This window comes from Helicoverpa zea, chromosome 4 (genome assembly GCF_022581195.2).
Source record: "Helicoverpa zea isolate HzStark_Cry1AcR chromosome 4, ilHelZeax1.1, whole genome shotgun sequence".
NCBI lineage: Eukaryota > Metazoa > Arthropoda > Insecta > Lepidoptera > Noctuidae > Helicoverpa > Helicoverpa zea.
This window is the reverse complement of record NC_061455.1, coordinates 8961491-8968604: the sequence shown is the minus strand read 5'-3', so window position 1 is coordinate 8968604 and position 7114 is coordinate 8961491. Positions and strand designations below refer to the sequence as shown.

The following is a 7114-nucleotide window of genomic DNA, read 5'->3' as shown; positions in this document are numbered from 1 at the left end:
CACAATCGATGAAAACATACAGTTTTACTTGATTGATCGATATACTAGCACAAGGTTGATCGGTAGTCGCTCAACTAGTTTTACGAACCGAAATCGTTGATTGCCCTTAGCTATAACACCAATACGATCGAAATTAATCAACGCATCCATTGATTTACAACACGGGATAATAAAGCGGATTGGTAATAAAAAATTTTAACATCTGTGAAATTATTAAGTCGAGCGAAGACGAAACTTGTCCTTCTAACCCCTTTTTTTCTTTTAACACCACGTTCTCTATTTTTTAATAAATAAATTAAAAATATAAAAAATGTTTTCCAAATAACAATTTCAGCATGAATAGTACGAATTTATTTTGAAAATATATTATCGACAAGGTAACCTTCCAATGCTCTAGCTAGAGTGTAGATCCCATAGACAGCTATGGGAAATGTTATTTTCTATGAACAGTTTGTTTATACACTACAATCAACATGAGGGTAATGAAGCATGCATTCAGGATGCTGGTTGATGCAGGTTCAGTGCTGACATTGACCTTAGAAGCATAAAGGTGAGAGCACGGCCGCTGCCGACGCGCGGATGTTTTCAGTCGCGAGTTGTCCGCGCCGCAACTTTGTCGTTCGGGCGACGCACAAGCGCCCAGTTTCCGCGTCCTACGGTTCAAGTGCGTGTTTAACGTAAAAGTGCTAGTGTTCAAGTTACGCTTTATATACGTCAAGATCGGATTGTTGATAAGATTTTATTCATGCTGATGCTGTGAAAAAATTAAGTATGTAATTTGATTTTTATTTTGCCTTTGTTATGGTTAATTTTGAACTGAAGTTCATTGTTTAACCGCTATTAATTTGTATTGAATGTATATAGTTACGGATTTATTATTTGCCGTGACTATATTTTATTTTTTTATATTAATTTTATACCAAATGGTAACTAATTTAACATTTATGTTTTTCATCTACCTTGATATTATTTAATTTTATAATTTAGTTAACAATTCCGAAAAAGTTGTCAGTTATTTTGACCAACGTTATAAATTTATTCACACGCTGAACTTTGAGCGTTTCACTTTGTTTCTAATAAATATTTTAACTTAAAATTATCGGATCCAATTGGTTAGAATTTCGACTTAATAAGGTGAATATAAAGACAATCCGGTCATTTCAATAATCGAAAGTTACCTAAATAAGTAATTTAAATATAAAATGGCACGCATTAAAAAAAACTGTTGTTAATGAAAACGTATTATATTGGTGTAAGTATAATAATGTATTGTACATGGAATTTCAGAGGGTAATATATGAAGGCAATCTTCCATAAATGAAATGTCTTCAGTGGAATGTGATTGAGGCGTATTTCTGAAACGTATTGTTGTTTCGAGTGGCTCCATATAATTGTTGTTTTCACATACTTCGCTGCTGCGTGCGGCAATCAAAAAGTTGTGCGGATTTCAGGGCGACAATTCAGAGTGCCTGTTTTACATAACAAATGTCATTGGAAATTACGTAACAAAATTAGGCAGAGTTGAATATATTTCTATACTTTTTTAAAAAGAAATAAATATGTTCGAAGGATAAAATTCGATGAATACCTCGATTAAATTATTTGAGGAATTCAAAATAATTATATTTAAAAAAATTGTAACGTTGTTTCCGCTGTTTTTAATCAATTCCATGAAAAATGAGTTTGTTTTAAAGTTTTTATATACAGCTTTATTAAAAGCTCATTTGAAAAGGTATTTCGTGGAAGGATGATCAAGCGTTTACCCAGTGAATTCTTTATCTTTTCAAAATTATCAAATAAGGAAGAAAATAAATTGATCGACAAAACACTTGCTCTATTCTACTTAATTACTCTGGCTAATGTTTTGTTTCCGAGTTCTCAATATCTTAATTCATTAAAAACAAAGAGCTAAGAAGTCTAACAGAACTGTTTTACGCCAGGACCTCCAGAGCTCTACCGACGTGCCTACAAAAGAATTTAATAAATGACTTTGAGGAGCAAGGGATCAAAGAAATTGCCTCATATTTTTATTCTTGAATTCGTGATAGTTATGATACATATTCGAATTTTTCGTATAATTTTCGAAACCCGTGAAATATTCCAAACAATACGAACGAACGAATAATTTATTTGTCTGAAAAGGTTATTAATTTCTTTAGAATAATTTCTTTGTAGTAATAATTATTAAAAGTTAAGCTGGGTTTAAGAGACATAAGATAAACACTTGTCACCTTTTATTTACCTAAACTTAGTCCAAGTACATTAAATTCTTCAAAACCGAACAGTTTATTAAGAAACGGTTTGTATTTCTCGACAAGAAATACATCTCAAGAACTTTGAAATATATTTTCATTTTGTCAAGGATTCGAAGAATTTTCACTGTCCCGTCCTTAATAAAACAATTTATATTTATCTATGCGTTACATTTGTTATGCCTCTTATATGTATTTTGGAAACGAATGTGCAATTTGGGGTACATCACATAATTTATAACTTCAAAGACGTAAAAGTATCGCAAAAATGTTGGGGTCAGCTTCTAGTTTATCTGAATAAACCCAAATACCAAGAACTTTTCTATCCATCTGGTTTCCGCAGTTCGGGTTGGTTACACGATACATGCAGTAGATTTCCGGGCTCTTGAATAACTAAAAATATGAGGAAGATTTACATTTTATTTGCCAACTATTTACAAAAAGAATATACATAACTTGAGTATACCCAACATTTTGTTGATTCGATCAGGGTTTTCCGAATTTTAATTGTTCATTTAATGCAACTTGATTTATAATCGTTTTAAAGCCATAAAGTCGACATATAAATTAGCATTTTAATAACTCCACAAGCTAACATTGATTTGCTGATGTTTTCGAACTTAAATATTTCTGTTTTTTTTTTCTTCTCATATACTTGAGCTTTACATAAGCTATAGAAACCTGTACATAGGGTGATGAATGCCTAGATCTGGCATAGCTACAAATTGCATAGTTTCGTAGTAACATGCATTTCTAAGCCGTTCTATATTTTCAAGTCACAATTGCCGTATAAATTACCTCGTAAGCCATCGACTGTTCATTTGTCGTACGTGAGACACATGGTACGTAGGTACTACACGATGTGCATATTGCTGAGTATTTTTCACTCATTTTCTGCCACGCGCCGTTCAAACGGTTTACACGTTTTATTAATACCCTTTTCTTCTTTCAGTTTAACAAGAAGTTGTCAAAGGATTATAATGTTACACGTGTTTGTGTGTGTATGTTCTTTGTAAGTACATTATTATTATAACATTAAGTCGCTACCTAGTATTGGTGATCTTCTGAAAACTCAGCCAATAAAAACCTTGAATAATTTGAGACTACTTAATTAGACAACAAAGAATTTCATACTTAAAAGAATGTAGAGGTAATATGTGGGTTTATAGGTAGGTTTGCTATATTGCTCAAAACAATTTCACTTCTACAATGAGATTATCGTCGTCATTATAGGAATTAGGTATCATTAATCCGATTTCCCCAGTGCTTTCAATTTCAAACGGGATGTCCGTGCATTTGTATCAAAAACAGTATTAATTCGTCCTACGTATGCTGATAGTCAAAGGACCGGCACGCGGCAGATCGAATTCATTGAATGAACATATCTACAAAGCAATCGATAGTTATGTAGCACGTATTATTGAATCGCTGATAACATGGTTCTGTATGTGTGGTGCATATTATGAACCGTAGTAACTTGTGACCGAGTTATGAAAAAGTTTTGCTTTTCATTTGTTTTTTGGGTACAGTGATGCCGAAACTAAACTTCGGTACCTACTCTTAGGTAAACGTTGATTTAAAGTATAAGTTTCAACTGATATACCTAGAGGATTTTCAGAGTGTAAATTGTGTGTGATTTTTCAGCAAGGGTTCGGAATGTTTGGGTAGTTAAAATTTCTTCTCAGGTTTGCCTTCGAGCATTGAGGAAGTGTGGTGAGGTCTTTGCCCTGCCGTCCAATTTTTTATTCGGCGCCGATATCCAGCGATAATGGCAGTTTAAGTCTGAAGGTATCTTTATGAGCATCTAAGAATATTGCAGATAATAATTGTTTTTGATGTCCAAGCCTTTTATACGCTTCTTGTTTTTTATTTAAGTGGATTCTTGGCTTGGATAAATGGCTTTGTTTATTAAATACAAATGCAATTGATTGTGATTTCATTCAGAACCTTTTGATAAAATATCCTTACTAATATTATAAATCGGAAAGTGAGTTTGTTTGTTTGTTTGTTTGTTTGTTCCGCTTTCACGCCGTAACTACTGAACCGATTGCTTTGAAATTTTGCAGACGTAAAGTTAGAAGTCCGGATTAAATAATAGGGTACTTTTTATCCCGAAAAAAATAGATATTCCCGAGGGAAAACAAAAATATTGTTTGCTTGATGGATGGATTGTAGATGGCGCTGTGTGTCGTTTAAAACAAGGTAATATATTGCAAACGAATATAAACATGTAAATTTAGAAGCTAAATGATACGATAATGAATCCCCGAAAATGAGGAATTCCCGAGGGATGATGTACAATTTGTTTAATCGTCTAAACTGTTTTTTTTTACATCTACTTATATATTGCAAACGAATATGAACATATAAATTTAGAAGCTAAATGATACGATAATGAATCCTCGAAAATGAGGAATTCCCGAGGGATGATGTACGATTTGTTTTATCGTCTTAACTGTTTTTTTTACATCTACTTATCCTGAATTAACTATAATTCAACGAATTACTATATAATTGGTATAAGTATTAGTTAAGTTATTTCGTTCTTGAGGTATGCGATAGATGGCGCTGGGTGTTTTTAAAACGTGGTAACGATGTGTTTTTAAAATACATAAGAAGTGGAATGATAGCTTTTTAAAACGTGGTGACGTTGTTTTTTTTAAGATACGTAAGAAGTGCAATGATATCTCGCGCTTTAACCTGTAGCTCATTGTTCAATCGCGAGCTTCCCGATAGCTCGATAGATGGCGTTGTGCTTTTCTGTATCGTGGTGTTAAGGTTCGCCGCGAATTAGTCTGTTTTGAAATCAGTGGGGCCCAGTAGCGCCAGGGCCAGCCGCGGCTGCGGGTTGTTCGAAAGAGGTACCGCGGCCCTGGTATATAAAAGGCCTAGGACGGAACACGACGATTTTAGTCAGTAAGAGTCTGACACTCCCTCACCGCTGCTAACCCACAGCGGGAGGGGTGAACCGAATTCCACGCGGGCGAAGCCGCGGGCGGAAAGCTAGTTCAAAATATATTAAACTTTATTGGGACTGGTATTAACAAACTGCAAACACAATATCTGCATATTATGCGAGTCTGGTTATATTCCGGAGCATTATACATTTTGTTGAATGTTAATAGAGGTTAATATTAGATTTATTTTAGGTTGATCTTGGATATCCTAGAAAAGGAGAAACCGGTGTTTCATTAAGACAACTAAGTAACATGAATTAAATGAATGTTTATATTAAGGGAACTAAGTAATATATTTTTTTAATGATTTCACGGTTGGCCCAATAGTAAAAGTTGTTCTTAATGTGTGTGGGTGCAATGACCTCAGTGCGTACTTGTATTTAATTTTGGATGATGTAGAGGTGTTAACCTACTTACTCAAAATGTTTTACAGTGCCGTGATTACGATTATTGAACCTGTGGCTTTTTTCGTTTTACATGTGTACGTACCTAGATGTTTGCGGTTTTTTCTGGCTTTGAACAGAAACAAACCAATAAGATTTATCACCATAACATTATGTACTTGTATCATGTATAAAAATAAAGTAAGGTGTCACTTTATACAAACTGTTTATGTTCCAACTTTTAAATGACTTGAAGATTAAGTATTTTCTACACTCAAAAATATATTAGCTTTCAGATGTAACTGACTTTGGTCAAACTTAAGAGTTCAACAGAAGACGATAATATTCCGAAACAATATCTAAAAACCTTTGTGTTACTCGATTAACGAGTAAAATCGCGGGAAAACGCGAGTCTTCTAATATTTTCGTGCAATTACTCGCATTTCTCAGTTGAGCTCACAAAACTAATACCAATAATTCCGACTGTATGTGCGTTATATGAGTTAGAACTTTATTGCTTTGAACTAACAATATGCCATAGTTCTCTGCGTCACTATAACCTATTTGCAACAGTTGATATTGCGATTTGCCTTGCTCGAGATAAGCACGTCGTTTCATACCTTATGAACGTTTGTTGGTTATTTATTAATTATTTTAATTAAGTAGGCTTATTGTTCTAAATAGGTTTAAAACTAGGTTCTCAACACTGGTACTCAGCTGCATCCGGTAAGACTGGAAGCCGAACCCAACATAGTTTGGAAAAGACTCGGGAGATGATGATTGTTCTAATTAGGTTTGTTAAATACCTACATGATTATCTTTTTGAAAATAGCTCTGTAGTATGGAGATTAAAAATAATAGCCCGGGGAATATATAAATTAGTCCTATATCTAGCTAGATTGTCCTTTAGCCTTAACTTACTTTAGTTCTGGGTATGTTGTACCTACTTCGAAGTTACCAAATGAATTTTGTCATGGAAGTCGTACCTTGATTGTCCGGCTTCTTAATTTAGAAAAGGTCTGTTATAAATGGGGCTCTGTGAATTCTTTATCAGTTTTATTTATGTCAGGGAATTAAGGTGTCTGTAAGGAAACGTTATGGGTAAGAATATTAAGAACTTTTTCTATAGCTTTGTAGGATTAAGGCCGGACAAACGAACGAAAGACGAATTCACCGACAATTGAACGAGAAAATTCATAGTAAGCAGCTGTTTTGAAATAGCTGGAGTTTATGCTGTCGATGAGAATGAGCTTTAATCGTTTATAAACCATTTTATATTACCTAAAACAACATACATTGCACTAAGCTTCAAGTGTTAACCCGAACGCCTAAATGTTTCGGCACGTGACCTAACAAAACTCGGAAGTTTCACTTCTGCCAAAAATACCATTATCCAGATTTGACTAATACAAATTGGGCGAGAAATACGCCGCTGATTTATTTATGTAATTCGATCAAAGTCTGAGAAATTGAAGCAGGTTTTGTTTACATCGATTTTATGGACAAAACTAATAACGGGACG

The 7114-nt window shown here is 33.9% G+C and overlaps 1 protein-coding gene across 2 annotated transcripts in view; it reads left to right on the top strand.

Moving 5' to 3' along the window:
- The first annotated feature begins 533 nt into the window (after positions 1 to 533).
- The window catches only part of LOC124630048 (pyrokinin-1 receptor-like), a 70496-nt gene continuing 63915 nt past the window's right edge, over positions 534 to 7114 (top strand). For both annotated transcript variants that reach the window (XM_047163758.1, XM_047163760.1), the window contains exon 1: positions 534 to 769. The gene's annotated coding sequence lies outside the window, so the exon portion shown is untranslated. The remainder of the gene's footprint in view (positions 770 to 7114) is intronic.